Genomic DNA, 15,829 nt, shown 5'->3' with positions numbered 1-15,829 from the left:
CCCAAAACCCCCTCAAAGCTCCGCGACACGAGGCTCCGCCCACTGTGCAGAGTGAAAAAAGGCTTTAGTTTGGCGGTGACTTTAACATACGTAATCTGATCTGTCCTCAGAGCCCTGGGGGTTGAGTTCAGTCAGCTGATGTAACCCTTCTGTGGGGTCTGTGGAGACACAGCCTGCACGAGCTGCAGTTCCTCCTACGTCCAGCAGAGGCAGCAGTGAGCAGTGCCCATAGACTCCCACGTTAAAACTTTACAGCAGAAACAAACATGCTTACAGGACGATACAGGAGCGGTTTCTGTGGATAATTTCCCCCTCATAACGTTTTTATAACTCACATTCAAGTCTGCGCTATTAGGGGCGTGGCCTCTTTAACCCACAGCCTCCCTGTTTGTGCTGTCTGATCCTGTCGGAGCATCTTTAATGACATCGTGTGACCAAAAATATGGCCGCTGTGAGGTCACTGTGCCTACACAGCGTCCAGCCCGTCTCTGTTTCAGCGCTCGTGCATGCTGCGTAACGAGCCCAGCAGCCCGCAGTAAAGAGCGCACAGACGGAAGCTGTCACAGATAAACGGGCTCTTCAGTTTGTGTAGGAAGAGTAAAATGCAGGACCATTAGCGTACCGATCATCCTTTGTGCTCGCTGCATGTTTGGCTACTTCTCTCTGACAGATTCATCCTGCTGCTTTTGTCAGAGAGAGTGAAAGAGATTCAGGCAGAAAAAGAATAGGATACAAGCTCCAGCATGAAGAGGAAGAGGAGATCAGGAGGTGCCGATTATATAAAACCCTCACAAATATCAGCTGAGCTATTTTAAACCCAGGCTCAGAGAAAGCAGCAGTGTGGGCTGATATGTTGGCCATCACAGCAAACCCAGCACTCGTGTGTGTGTGTGTGTGTGTGTGTGTGTGTGTGTGTGTGTGTGTGTGTGTGTGTGTTCCCTCCCTGCAGAAACCTGGCGGACTGGGACTTTAAAGCCAGGTTACATAATGTGTAACTGGAGCTTTTATCAGCGTAGAGCTCCTGCAGGTTCCTCCTGGTCGGAGCATGCCCAGTCCTGACTCAGAGAGGAGGCCCTACATCCGTGCGTGGAGGGCGTGCGGACGAGATGTCGGGAATGTTTTCATACGCATGTGAATCTGTCAGCAGGGATTTGGACAATGAAATCAAAGACAAAGTGTCTGCTATTTCTGAACGCTGAAAGCTTCGCACTAAATGCTCTGCACTTCCACGCCGCCTTTTAACCCGAACAGGGCTGTTTGGTGCTTTCTAACTCACACTCCGAGCTGCTGGCAGGATCCAATCAGACACAAAAATGTCTACCTTTGGTTTTCTGAGCTGAAATCACACCAGTGTGCGCTAAAAGAGCACCTCAACAATTCGTCTGAGTACCATTTTACATCTTTTGCTTTATATAAACCGACTGGCAAATAAAACTGGCCAAGCGGCGAGAACACGAGCTGTTCGCCACCTGTGAAGGGCTGCGTTTGCACTCAAACCACAACCAGACGTCAAATGAATCTGCAAATGAGCAAAACAAGAAACGCAGAAAGCTGAGAACCGAACGAGGTTCTCCAGGCTGAGGAACCCCGAACTGATGAACGCTGGGCGCCAAATAAAAGAGATGATCCCCCATCATACGTGGATGTTCACAGCTCAGGCGGGAGAATCCAACCTGGTGGAAAAATAAATGCACACCTGCACAAAAAATAATTAATAGTGATAATAATGGTGACGGAGGTTCTGCGACACAGGAAGTGCTCACGAGGTGGAGGTTCAGAGGTCAGCAGTACCCGAGCCTTCAGGTACGTGAAGCCTTGAGCCGTCTCTGGTACAGTTTAGGGTTTACAAACTGTGACCTGGCCCGTTTCCTCCACACCTCTCCCACCCGTGGGAGCACAGAGTCCGCGTCACACGCTCACCTACATATATTTATAACCACAAACCGATGTTCCCTTTTCTCCGAGCTTTACAGGAAGCTGGAGCTCCTCAGAAAGCTGCCAGCTCTCAGCAGAGACCCAGATCTTTTGCTGCTCGGCCCCGTCCTCACACTCTGTGCCGTTCACGTCTGCAAACGGCGAATAGTGCCAGCTGATCTGACACAGCCGCGTGACGTCCTCCCTCCCCGCGGAGGCCAGGTGTCGGGTTCACCTTGAAATTCTCCCACGCAAACAAAAAGCGGCGTTTAGAGAGCGAAGCTGGATGCTGGTTAAACATGACTCACTCCTGCTCTCACAGCGCCTCAGTGATCCTGCCTCAGATAAAAGCAGCAGAAGCCTCCAGGTGCAGCCAGGTGGAGCTCACAGCGCCCTCTGCTGGTGTAACTGTCGACACCCCACAGGCAGCTCCATCCACAACAAACGCGACACACAGGCAGATGCAGTTCGCACGTTTAATGATCTCAGACTTTGGCTCTGTTGTCACTGCCAATAAAAGTTTGTTGTACTTTGAAGTTCTGCTGAAATACTCTCGTTACTCGTTACATTACTGTCCCTGCTGTTAAACTTTTTATTATTTTTTAAATATATTTTTCACCTTTATTGCAGAGTTTCTGCCTCTCGTCATGAATGAGCACACGTGGAATCTGCCTCCACCTTCAGGTTTGTCCTGTGGTGGGCGCCTCCACACTCACTGACGGCTTCCTCACAAACGCGCGCGCGCGCGCGCACGGCCCGAGTGATCCCCACAATCTCCGCGCACACTTTTCTCGTGTTTTTCCTCAATCCCACAATGTCTGACCTCCGCGCGCCTCTTTCCTGGGGGTTGATGCGGGTACGCCGATATGACGAGGTGGCCGAGTGGTTAAGGCGATGGACTGCTAATCCATTGTGCTCTGCACGCGTGGGTTCGAATCCCATCCTCGTCGGTCAGAAGTTTTCCCGCTTTACTTCAGCGCGTGCACGACCTGCTGCTCATCTTCATCCAGAAAAACACGGGGGAACTTCCGGCACCAGCTTTCACAATAAAATCACGCCATTATCGTTCTCAAAATCAGCTTCTTCTAAAATCCACAAATTATTCAATTCTCACATTTCTGAGCTGATCTCCTGACACCAGGGAGAGCTCCCGGGAATGATCTGCAGGGGGCGCTGTCGCGCTGGTTTCTGTTTCATCACATTAATGCTCAGGTCAATGTGCAGATTTATTCATACTGGCTCATTATAAACGCACAAAAATATAAAATCTTCTTCAGATAAATTAAAGCCAGAAGTTTATGATCAAATAAAAATTCACGCCTCATACGTGACTTCGTCTCATTATTATTATTACTGTTGTAGTTCCCGACATTGACCACAGGGGGACAGTGTTCCCTCATGGTTCAGCTGTTTCTGCTTCATGTGCTGTGTGGGGTTATTTCCTGTTTGTGATTTTGTTTTTAAATCCTACTGCTAAGATTAGTGATTCTAAAAGAAAACAACTATTTTACAGAGCAAAAAAGAGCACAAAATTCTAAAGGGAACATTTATTTTGTTTATTTTTATTTTATTAGTATTTTCCTTAAATGTGTCAAATATACAGTATACTTTCTCATTTAAATGTCCACTGAGCTGTGAGCCACATTGGTTACCAACCAAGAAGAAGCTTTGAGCCAGGAGGGAGGGGGTGAGTAGCTCAAATGTGCTGTTAGCATGTTAGCAGAGCGATTTTGTTTTTTGTTTTTTTAAACTTTATTTACAAACAACAGTATAACATACACCGTCATTAATCTGATTATGTTACATCCTCGGTTGAGCATTATAGCAAGAAAAAAAAAAAAACGAAAAAAACAAAACAAAAAAGCAATAAGCACAAAACTAAAAGAGTTAGTACAAAAAGAAAGAACAGTCACTGAAGGATTTGAACCAAAGGCAAAAAATAACATGAGCAAAAAGGGCAGTCATGATTATAAAATAGGGAGGGTTTTTTTTTTTTAACATAGATTAAACTCTTTAAATAAAACAACAAGTTTATGGGCTTTCTTAGTATTCACGAGTTTCAGCGACTTAGCCCAGAGTTTAAAGTCATTCAGCCATCTGTTTATACATGGTTTAGCTTTAAAGTATCTGCATTTGTGAATAAAAAATTTTCCCATTAACAAAAACGTCCTAATCAACAGGTCAAAATCTGCATTCTCAGCAAGTATTCCAAATTTTATTACTGTCACCGTCAAATGTGGTAACTGAATTCTCCTGGACTGTAGCCAGCTCCACATGTCAGTCCAGAAGGAGTGCACTGATTCACAGTAGAAAAACAAGTGATCCAGACTTTCAATATCATTTTCACAAAATGTGCAGGCGTTCACTTTAAGTTAAATTTCCGTCTTAAGAATTCATTGGTTGGATAAACCTCATTAATGATTTTAAAGTGAACCTCTTTTACTTTAGGGGAAAGAGGAAGTGAGATATACTTTTTTCTTATCGCGTTAACCTCCATGGTCTCAAATTCTTTAAGGATATAATTTCTTTTAACCGGATTAGGGCAAATTTCGTTTATCAAAATATTCCTGATCACTTTGTTTGTAAACCTGCTGTCACCAAATTCAACTCCAGCTATGCAGAGCTGCCTCAGTCCAGGAGAAATTTTAGAGTGCACAATATCTTCTTTTATCGTTGATCTCAAAGGGACTGGGATGGCTTTCACTGGGGATTTATATCTCTTAACAGTACATCTTACATCAAATTTCTCACAAAACGTCTCATGTTTTAAAAAGACCCCATTATCATCCATAAAATGAGCTACAGCCCAAATCCCTTTAGATCTCCATTCATCCACGTACACAGATTTCCTACACAAACGGATATACCTGTTGTTCCATATAGGGGTATTGTGAGGAGTAAAGTTATGTTTATAGATTAATTTCCAGTAGAGAAGGACCTGCTGATGGAAAGCTGAGAGTTTAACAGGTAACGAACTGCAATCAAAGTCACAACGTAACAAAAAGTCTATTCCACCCATTTTGCCAAAAATCACACTGGGAATAATGTTCCAAAATGAATGTTCCTAATGAAAGATCTTAACCATTTCAATTTTAGTACACCATTCATAACATCAAAGTCAATGGCATTAGCCCCACCCTCTTCATAATTCTTAATCATATCATTTTTCTTTATATAATGACATTTGTTCCTCCATATGAACCTAAAATTAAGATTATTTATAGATTTAATTAGTTTTGGAGATATGGGCAGAGAAAAGGCTGGATACATTAGTCTGGACAGACTGTCCATTTTGGTTAGCAAGATTCTCCCAAACAGAGTTATGTCCCTTTGCAGCCACCTGTTTAAAATTGACTTACACTTTTCTATATTGGTACAGATATTTTTATTTTCTGTTGATGTCTTATCCTTGCAAATTACAATGCCTAGATACTTAACCTCTTTTTTGATCTGTATATTATTTATTGCTTGCAGGGGACACTCATGCAGAGAGAGATTTTCGCATTTATTAATATTCAGCTGTAGGCCAGAAGCTTTGGAGAAGTGGTTGATCGCCTGTAAAGGAATCTGGTCCTCATTTCTTAGAAACAGGGTGGTATCATCTGCGAGCTGACCGATTATTATCTGTTCACCCATCACAGTTAACCCCTCACCGCCTTTGCCTCCGCGAACACATTGGACTACAAACACGCACATTACCAACTCCGGAAGACGATCAAAGCAGCCAAACGTGAGTACAGGGACAGGGTGGAGCAACAGTTTGACAACCCTCGGAGTATGTGGCAGGGACTAAACACGATCACAGACTTTAGAGGGAGACCCAGCACACCGCAGACCACGGCCTCTCTGTGTGAGAATCTAAACATATTCTACGCTAGATTCGACACAGCGAACACCATGAGACCGGACAGTGTGCGCACCGCGGATGACGTCAGTGCGCACACTGTGTCTGAGGAGGATGTGCGGAAGTGCTTCAGGAAGGTGAACGCACGCAAAGCTACTGGTCCGGACGGGATTCCCGGCCGCGTCCTCAAGTCATGCGCGGCTCAGCTGGCTGGAGTGTTCACGCACATCTTCAACCTTTCCCTCTCTCTGTCTGTAGTCCCAGCCTGCTTCAAAATGGCCACCATCGTCCCCGTACCCAAATCCTTCACCATCTCCTCATTGAACGACTGGCGACCTGTAGCCCTGACCCCCATCGTAAGCAAATGCTTCGAGAAGCTGGTCAGGGACTTCATCTGCTCTGCACTACCCGACTCACTGGACCCTCTACAGTTCGCATACCGCCACAACAGGTCCACTGATGATGCCATAGCCCTGACACTACACACTGCCCTGTCACACCTGGAGAAGAGAGACACGTATGTGAGAATGCTGTTTGTAGATTACAGCTCAGCATTCAATACCATCGTTCCCTCGAAGCTGGACAGGAAACTGCAGGATCTAGGACTGAGTAGCTCCCTCTGCAGCTGGATCCTTAGCTTCCTGTCTGACAGACGCCAGGTGGTCAGACTGGGCAGCATCACCTCATCCCCCATCACACTGAACACTGGTGCTCCACAGGGGTGTGTACTGAGCCCTCTCCTGTACTCACTCTACACCTACGACTGCACGGCCACTAACAGCTCCAACATCATTGTGAAGTTTGCGGACGACACTACAGTGGTGGGTCTTATCACCAATGGTGATGAGACGGCTTACAGGGAGGAGGTCAGCGCCCTGACCCACTGGTGTCAAGACAACCATCTCACCCTCAACGTCGCAAAGACAAAGGAGTTGATAGTGGACTTCCGGAGGTGCAGAGAAGTACACACCCCCATCACCATCAACGGCGCTGCTGTGGAGAGAGTGAGCAGCTTCCGGTTCCTTGGAGTACATCTGGCTGAGGATCTTACGTGGTCAGTACACACAAACAAAACAGTGAAGAAGGCGCAGCAGCGCCTCTTCTTTCTCAGGAGACTGAAAAGATTCGGCATGAGCCCCCGCATCCTCAGGACCTTCTATCACTGTGCCATTGAGAGCATCCTCACTGGATGCATCACCACCTGGTATGGCAACAGCACCGCCTACAACTGCAAAGCTCTCCAGCGAGTAGTGCGGTGCTCTGAACGGATAATTGGAGGTGAGCTTCCCTCCCTCCAAGACATCTACAGGAAGCGCTGCCTGAGGAAAGCGGGGAGGATCATCAAGGACTCCAGTCACCCCAGCCATAAACTGTTCAGACTGCTTCCATCAGGAAGGAGGTTCTGCAGCATCCGGTCCCGTACCAGCAGACTGAGAGACAGCTTTTTCCATCAGGCCATCAGACTGCTGAACACGTCATAGACACCTCAGCTTCACTACTGGAACTTCAACATTATGCACTCCATACTGTACAGTAATGCCACTGTTTTGCACATATTCAACTCTGTATATTTTATATATTTTATTTATTGTTTACTCTATTTAATTTGTAAAATATGTGTACACACACACACACACACACGTAGAAAAATATTTAGTATACACATCCAGAAATGCATATACTATTATATATTGTACATATATTTATTAGTTTCAGATGTAGCCATTCTTGTATTTTGCTTGTTTACATTATTGTATTTGCACAACTCTGTTGCTTGTGAAGCTCGCACACAAGAATTTCACTCACATGTGCTGTACCAATGTACCTGCACATGTGATGTGACAATAAAAGTGATTTGATTTGATTTGTGACTGTTTTTAATCAAAATAGACAACAGCTCAGCAACCATGATGAACAGAAGTGGTGAGCTGTGAATTCATGGATTTTTTTTTCACATTCTGTCTCTCACAGTTGAAGTGTACCTCTGGTGCAAATTACTGACCTCTGTCATCATTTTAAGTGGGGGAACTTGCACAATCGGTGGCTGACTAAATACTTTTTTGCCCCACTGTACATCCCTGCCTTATCCCTCTATTAACCTCAAACCCTGAACATGTACCATGTTCTAGCAAAACAGCTGTTAATGTCATTATATAGCATCTCTATAACACTGATAAATTCCTCTCCAAAACCAAAAGACTGCAGAGTTTTTAATATGAACGTATGTTCAACTGAGTCAAATGCTTTGTAAAAATCCAAGAACAGGATGTATCCTCTCTCTTGGATTAATTCACTGTATTCAAGGAGATCCAAAACCAGCCTAATATTGTTATGAATTAGTCTTCCTTTCAAAAAACCTGATTGTGTTTCACTGATAATGTTTGACATGCCTTTCTTTAGCCTCTCAGCTACAGCTCCAGACAGGATCTTATATGAATGTGAATTCTCCTGGACTGTAGCCAGCTCCACATGTCAGTCCAGATGTTAGCAGAGCGATGCTACTGTGAACCAAGGAGCTATTGTCTTGATGTGTACGGAGCCCCGCAGGGGACATGGGAGAAAAAAAATTAAGACGGACTTTTGCGAGATCTCGCAAAACAAACTCGGGATCTCGCAAAACTTTTTGAGATCTGGCAAAAGTTGAATTCCAACAATAGCAGCTACTTAGTTGTAATATTACTCTTTCTGGGTCACAAAATACACTTTTAAGATACTTTGAGGCGTGAATGTAGTTGTGTAAACGTCAGATATCTGCTCAGTTTACAAGACATCACATATTTGCAAAAGTGCTCCGACGTTTTCGGAGATGTATGAAACTTTTGTGAGATCTCGCAAAAGTCCGTCTTAATTTTTTTTTTCTCCCATGTCCCCTGCGGGGCTCCGCATGATGTGAGCTTCTACTCAGGGTTTTTTCTTCCAGTTCAGAGCAGAAATGTTTTTGTTAAGATACTGGATGTTGTGTTTTTCTCCACAATATTAATTATAAGCTAGATATATTTCTACTAATGAAATTAGTTTGCTAACAGCAACAGGGATGAGTCAGTGAGTCAGTTGGGCTTGTGAATCATGATTCATGGGTCAATAAAGTGATTCTCGAGTACTGAACGATTCATTCATGATTCGCGCATCACTACATATAAGTGCTGGCTCTGTGATGATGTCATCTTTACGGCTCAGAGCTGTTCATGAAAAGAAGCACATTTCATTGGTAGAAGTGTTTTTCCCACTGTTACGGCATGCTGCACTTTATTCGTGACTTTAAAACTGACCACAGACATTTTCTATATGAAAACAAATTTTACTGGACGGTTTTTACATGTTTGGATCTTTTTGTTTGGGTAAAAACAAAAAGAGTCATATTCAGAGGGTAATAAGATCCTGTGTTTCGTCTTTAAATGGAGTTGAAAATTGTTTGAAAAGGGTTAACTTTGGTTTTTAGTGATTTCAGAGGAGGGGAACGACACCCAGGTAATCACATATCATTTATTTTAAAATTATTAAGAAAATAAGCGTGGATAGACCGTGTTCCATTAAGTTAAGTGTTTTACTTTGTGCTTGTGGAACAAAATTCCATGTAATCGAATTACTTAAAGCCCCCTAAGTCACAGCTCGATGTAAACAACTTCCTGTAGAACAAAAACAGCTGTTCTGATCCAGGTCGATGATTATCAGGACAGCTGGATTACTGCAGGCTTAAAACAGCCAGAAGCATCACAGTCTGTTCCATCAAAACCAGTGTGATAAACCAGAGTGGAAGACCCTCTGTTATAGAAGAGTACACACACACACCTTCCTCGCTGGCTGTTGGTGGAAAGAGTGAGATCACCAGGTGAGTCTCGGCCCGTACAGGTGGTGTTCGATGTCAGAGGCCACGCTGCAACTTTAGAGCTTCAGTTCATCAGACGCACTGTTGTGAGTGGCGTGCACGTGTTTGTTGGCGGTTAGGGTTGCCAACTCCCTGAAAAATAAATAAGGGACACCTCGTGGCCAGGGCCGGGCGACCCAGTTGTCTTCACCCTTCCCAGTGTGGTGAATTTTCTAGCTCTTTTTTTTGTGTGTGAAATTATTTTTTTAACCATTTGACTTGAATTTGATTTAAGTAGATGTGTATTCTTTGTGATATGAACACATGTGAAACAAATGATCATTTAGCCATTTATTTTTAGCTCAAAATGACAACATTAACACAGTAAAACAGGTCTCCTTCTTAAACAGAAGCCTGTCATGCTTAACTTTTGAGAATATAAGTAAATCTTTCTTTAAAAGAACTCTGTCCTGCTTAACTTAAAATAATAGAAAACAATAGAAAGAAAAACATTCTTGTAACAGTGCACATTTAGTGCATTTAGTACAATTGGCTTAATGCTAATCAGCTGCTCCTGTTTGTAAACCCGCTTGTTCCCATGATTACGCATCTTAACTCATCATCATTATTCATCTATGTATTACTTTTATGTATTAGTCATCTATTTGTTGTAATCATCTATCCTTACAGTTGTTTATTACACAAAATAAATTATATTATCACACTTCTGGCCACATAGCGCTGATATTCACTGCACATGCCCATATTAACTTTTTCCAGCCAGGTGTTTTCCTTTTCCCATTTTTCCCTTTCTCTGAACAAACATTGCTGCTCTAATGCTGGGCTCACACTGTGCAGTTTTAGGCCCATTTTGAGACGATTTTTGAGTGATCGGACCGATTTTGGCCTTCATCGTGCATCGTGTAGTATACGTGGGGTAACGAGAAGTGATTAACACCTCACGACCAGCTCCCGATCATCAATCGCTCGTGAGGGTCTCACCACAGCCGCTCACACTGCTCGCGCGCAAACACGTAAACGTTGGTGTAAAAGATGGAGCAGCACGGCTGTGCAGCGTGTGATCTGGACACAAGCAATGGAGGCACACAACCGTGAAAATAGTTGGATTTACATTGCTGCTCAGTCACAGCTGCCCGATCAATGTTTTTCATTAGCAATTTAGCAAAGTTGATGGTGGTGGTGTGTCTGTGTGAGTGAAAGACAGAGAGAGCGAGCGACAGATTTTCTGTTATAACCTTCATGTTATGGAGGCACAGTGTGAGCACTCAGGTCGCATCAGAGCATCGGGCGGTATAGTGTGAGACCCTGCATCGTGACCTACCAACTTCTAACCCCTGCGAGTCAATCGTGCAGTTTGAGCAGGAGCTGAATAATAGTGATGTGACGTTCTGTATCGAGGCTTCGGAGCGTGTGTCGAGTAATGGAGGGGGCGTTTCCGCGAAGCGCGTATCGAGGCTTGCTTCATTTATGGGAGGAGCTGAAAATGATGACGTCCGAAGCCTCGCTGCCCGGCTGTACCACGTGACTGGTTCATGAAGTGGTTCGAACTTTGCCGCGAGATATGACAGCGATATAAACCCCTCAGACTTCAGTCAAAATGTGGGTGTTTGATGGAGAGTTGCGGTTAGTGAGAGTTTGGAGACCGTTTGGAGGTTTATGAGAGTGAGGAGAGAAAGTCAGGAGAGAATGGAGCCAGCTAAGAAGAGGAGGATGTCCTCCCCTGTGTGGGAACATTTTGATCTTATTCCTCCCAACAAGGTATGTAAATTTCTACAGAAGATGTATTTTCATGATACTGATGGTGCAATACAATTTATGTTGAGCTGTCTTGACTTTTGTACAAGGTGAAGTGTTTGCTATGTGCCAGGGAGCTGGGATATAACAACAACACCTCATCCATGCTTAGGCACTACAGAGCTTTGCATGAGAATAAGAGGAACACCGATTGTGGAGCAAGACCAGGTGAGCCATCAAATGCCATGATAATATAGCATGCAGTAATGTTACTAAATGATATAACAATATTATACAACTGTTATAAGTTACGTATGTGATATTTATATTTGTGCTTTATCTTTATTGTCTTTCCTCAGGAGAACAATCTCAAATAGATGAAGACCTGGTCAGCATGGTGATTGAGGACTCCCAGCCATTTAGCATTGTGGAGGACAAAGGATTCAAAAGATTTGTTAAATCATTAAATCCTAGCTATGTTCTCCCCACTAAAAAGGACGTAAAAGCAGTGAAAATTTAGTTTTTACAGAATAAAATGTGAACAGGCAGGACTGAGGCTCAAAGCCTCAGTGTGTAGCTGTCCATACCTCAACGTTACAAAAGCACAACCACTGTCCACACCCCAACCACACCTCACCTCACAGTAAATGATCATTTCCATTTCAAGCATTTCCAAATAATCATTTCCCATACTGCCACTATAAATATACACAGTATACTGCCATCACTACAATATACATGTTTTACACACTCCTTTTGTTGTTGACATTTACAGGCTGTGTGCAAAATGCCACACTCTTCAAATTCATGCCAGCTATTATTTTTACGTCCAGTAGGTGTCCTGCTAGAGCAAATGAAGCTTCATGAAGCTTCGCGTTGGGGTGAACCAATTGGATGAAAAGCTTCAGTGCTTCATGGGGCTTCATCTGCCCATCACTACTGAATAACGTGACTGAAAAAATCGCACAGTGTCTGCCCAGCTTTAGGTGTACTGTCGTCCGAGACTTGCACCGCAGTGTCGGCGTTTGTTTCCCTGTTGGCCATGCTTCTTGTTGTGGTCATCTGTTGTCTTCCGGTATTTTCTCCGTAAGCGACCTTTCCTTGACCAATGAGATGAGCGGTAATCTGAATTGTCATACTCGTAAGTGTGCTGTCAGCTCATTGGTCACAAAGCAGGAGAGGGGCTGGGAATTATGTTTTCAAACAAAGCGTTAATTCCATTAAAAGTTATAGACTACTTTTGATTCTCACTGTATTACGGGACAAAGTGCGTCCCTTATTAGCTCAATACGGGACGTGTACTTTTGTTTCGAAATACGGGACGATTCCGTTTTTTAAGGGACGGTTGGCAACCCTATTGGCGGTGGACTGAACGCGCTGCACTGTCTGGACATTTGACAGTGAGCCAATCAGCACACTGCAATAACTGCCCCTCCCCCTCCTCCATGTGCACAGACTTCATTAGGTGAGCAGGAAGTGGGACTGGATAAAGGAGCTTTTTAAAAGAGAACGTGACTGGAAACTGAAGTCTCGGGTTTAGGGTTTGCGGTCCCGCCATCACTTCCTGCTCCGATGATCATGTCCAACGTCCATGGCTGCAGATCAGATCTCACCTGTGAATATTTTACAGGAGGATTCATCAGGCGACAGAGGCAGCTGAGAAATGCATTTATTTAAATTTAAGTAGATTTTATCAGAGACGGGACAATAAACCGAAAACTCCGACATCAGGCCTCACATACAGCTGCAAAAAACTGCAAAAAACTGCAAAAATAATAATAATAATAATAATAATAATAATAATAATAATAATAATGCTTTAGGGACATTTTAAAGACATCCTGTGGGGCTGTGCCAAACTTGCAGTTCCTCTGATGTCCAGCAGGGGCTCCAGCAGCGAGTCAGTCTCATAGACTCCCATGTTAAAACTTTACTGCAGTTATTATCATTCAAGAATCAACTGTAATTATAAATTGACTGAATCCATTCTGGCTTGTTTCTTTTCTGAGGTTAAACCTGCACCTAAAATATTTACTGTGACGTCTGATTTCAGTTTTAATCAGTTTTTAATGTGTTTATTGATTTATGTTAATCTGATGCTGTAAAAGCCTCCAGCCCTGTGCAAACGTCACAGTTTCCTTTCTGCGCTTCTTTAAAGGCTCTGTGTTTGTGCACTGGTGATGGGTGGCTCTTCGTCTGCAGTGAATGAGCTGATGAAGAGTCTGAGTCCTCGCCGGCCTGCCATGGAGTACTGTTACAGATCAGGTGACTCCTCGGGGCTGAGCTGGGATGTGGGTGAAGGAGGCGCCCGTCTCTCGGAGCGTTTAAAAGAAGGTGGAGGGCTCGCGTCCGATCCATCTGCTGAGCCAACAGCAAACAGGAGCGATGAGAAGTTCGGATGCAGCCGTGCACAGACAACACGATCGGTTTCATTTAAAGAGGAGCGGGAAGTCCGGGCGCCAGGGTCTGCCTATCAGCGAGGAGACGAGTCAGACTCTGGAGATTAGTGTCCGGCGGATCAACAGATCATCTTCTAACCTTCACACCGTGAGCAGGTTAAACACGGGTCAGTGGTCATCACAGATGGGCCAGTCTGAGCTGAAACAAGCTGCTAACATCCCTCTGCCGCCCATCAGGGGCTGCAGACCCGGCAGAGGAGAAGTCCCTGCAGCTCCGCCTGCCATCAGAAATACGATCCTTCATGTGTTTGTGGCAAAGTGGGGGAAACCAATCCAACAGTCAGACAGACTCAGCGAAATCCACAGCAGACCGGCACTCGCTGAGCGGCTGGAACAGCAGAAGAAGAGCGATGACATCACTGGTGTGGACGGTGGCCGTACGACAACGATGCCGGTCATAGTTAAAGATGACGGCGGCGCCTGTGAGGAGCGGCGACGGCAGAGAGAGTTCTGCTCCGATGACTCAGCTGCTGAAACATCATCTGAGGACTCAGAGGTCAGAGGTCACGCAGAGACACTGGAGGAGGACGATGGCGGTGATGACGAGTACTACAGCGAGCAGAGGATCACAGAGTGGATCCTCCAGGTCAACTCGAGCCTCTTCTCTACAGGAAACACTCAGAGAGGCGCCGAGCCTGCAGAGGAGCGCGACGTGGCCACCATAAAGATCATCTACAGCGGGGACTGAACTCCCAGCTCAGTCTCCTCCTCCTTTCACAGGACGCTCACAACCAGGGAGGAGCCCGAGGTCCTCGAGGAGCAACGCTGGCAAAAATAACAGAAAACGTTTCAGCAAATAGAACAGCTGTAATCTGGGACACTGGTGATACCAGCTCCAATTCACTTTAATTCAAATAATTTCATGTATATAAAGAAATAACTGTGTAATTACATGAGTAATTTAAACTTGGTACTGTGGCCCACCTGCAGTACCATCGCAGCCCACCGGGGGGGCACATTGCATTAATTTAAATAAAATGTAATCAACCTGGACGAGTGTCAGCAGATCCTTTCAGATCTCACCGAGGCTTTGCTCCGACCGATGTTCTTCATCAGAAACAGAGCTTTTGATTGGTCAGTGACGTCCTGGGCTGAACGTTTCTCTGTAGCTTCTGCGCAGGTTAAATTCCCACAATCCTGTTCTGTGCGAAACCAGAGAGCAGGAGCATAAATCCTGCATACATGGGGCATAAATCAGTTCTATTAAATATTATTTATATAGCGTTAAATGAACATCAGCTTTTATTCACGGAGGCTCAAACGAGAGACTAACCCGGCTCGGTCATTCTCACCAGATTGTCTCGATGGGCGGGGTTAGTGCTGATGACTCAAACTGCGATCTTGTCCTAATCCCAACAATACGAAGTTAAAAAGACCGAAGTTAAGTAGCAGATAAAAAATAACTGTCCGTTATCTACGTTCACTTATCCTAACATCAGCCTGTTTCAAATGGCTGAGTTCACCCAGGGTCTAACCTGTACGTTCAAGGGGCGGGGCTAGCAGCATCTGACCAATCAGAAACATGGATAAATGTGCTCACAGCAGAGCAGCTGATTTCACAAAGGAGGACCGGTGTGTGTGTGTGTAAACACTGCTGTATTAATAAAGTTTAGCCTGTTTGAAGCCGACTGTGTGACAGAACAGACTGATTCATATCACAGCTCTGTCTCGACGATCGAGTGTTTCATTAATGTGTTAAGGACGGTCTTAGCTTTTATCCTCTGAGCTGCAGACTCGGTGGAGTTTAACACTGAGAGGAAAGAATAAAACCTCTTTAAACGCTGACAGAACAAAAACTGCTGAACAGCTCAGAGGGAGTGTGACGCTAATTTCCAGAGATCTGATTGGTCAGTTATTTCATACCTGCTGATCTGTAATCTAGAAACTCCCCTACTCCTGGGCAACATCAGTTGCCATGATGATAAACCCTAATAAGAAGGATCCGCCTTCACAGTACAGGAAACCCAGAGCTAATCCTGGAAAAGGAGAAATCCTGCCTAATAGTGCAGACCTTAGGGTGACATTATGACTCCGCCTCTCCGACCTGACGTG

The 15,829-nt window shown here is 44.6% G+C and overlaps 1 non-coding gene across 1 annotated transcript; it reads left to right on the top strand.

Annotated features, from left to right (window-relative positions):
* The first annotated feature begins 2,782 nt into the window (after positions 1–2,782).
* trnas-gcu (transfer RNA serine (anticodon GCU)) lies at positions 2,783–2,864 on the top strand. Its single transcript has one exon. It is a non-coding gene; the product is annotated as a tRNA-Ser (tRNA).
* The last annotated feature ends 12,965 nt before the right edge of the window (positions 2,865–15,829 follow it).

This window comes from Diplotaxodon limnothrissa, linkage group LG19 (genome assembly GCF_057381915.1).
Source record: "Diplotaxodon limnothrissa isolate DT_005_m linkage group LG19, D_limnothrissa_male_GT1.1, whole genome shotgun sequence".
Lineage (NCBI taxonomy): Eukaryota > Metazoa > Chordata > Actinopteri > Cichliformes > Cichlidae > Diplotaxodon > Diplotaxodon limnothrissa.
The sequence above is the reverse complement of the archived record's forward strand: the minus strand, read 5'-3'. Positions and strand labels throughout refer to the sequence as shown.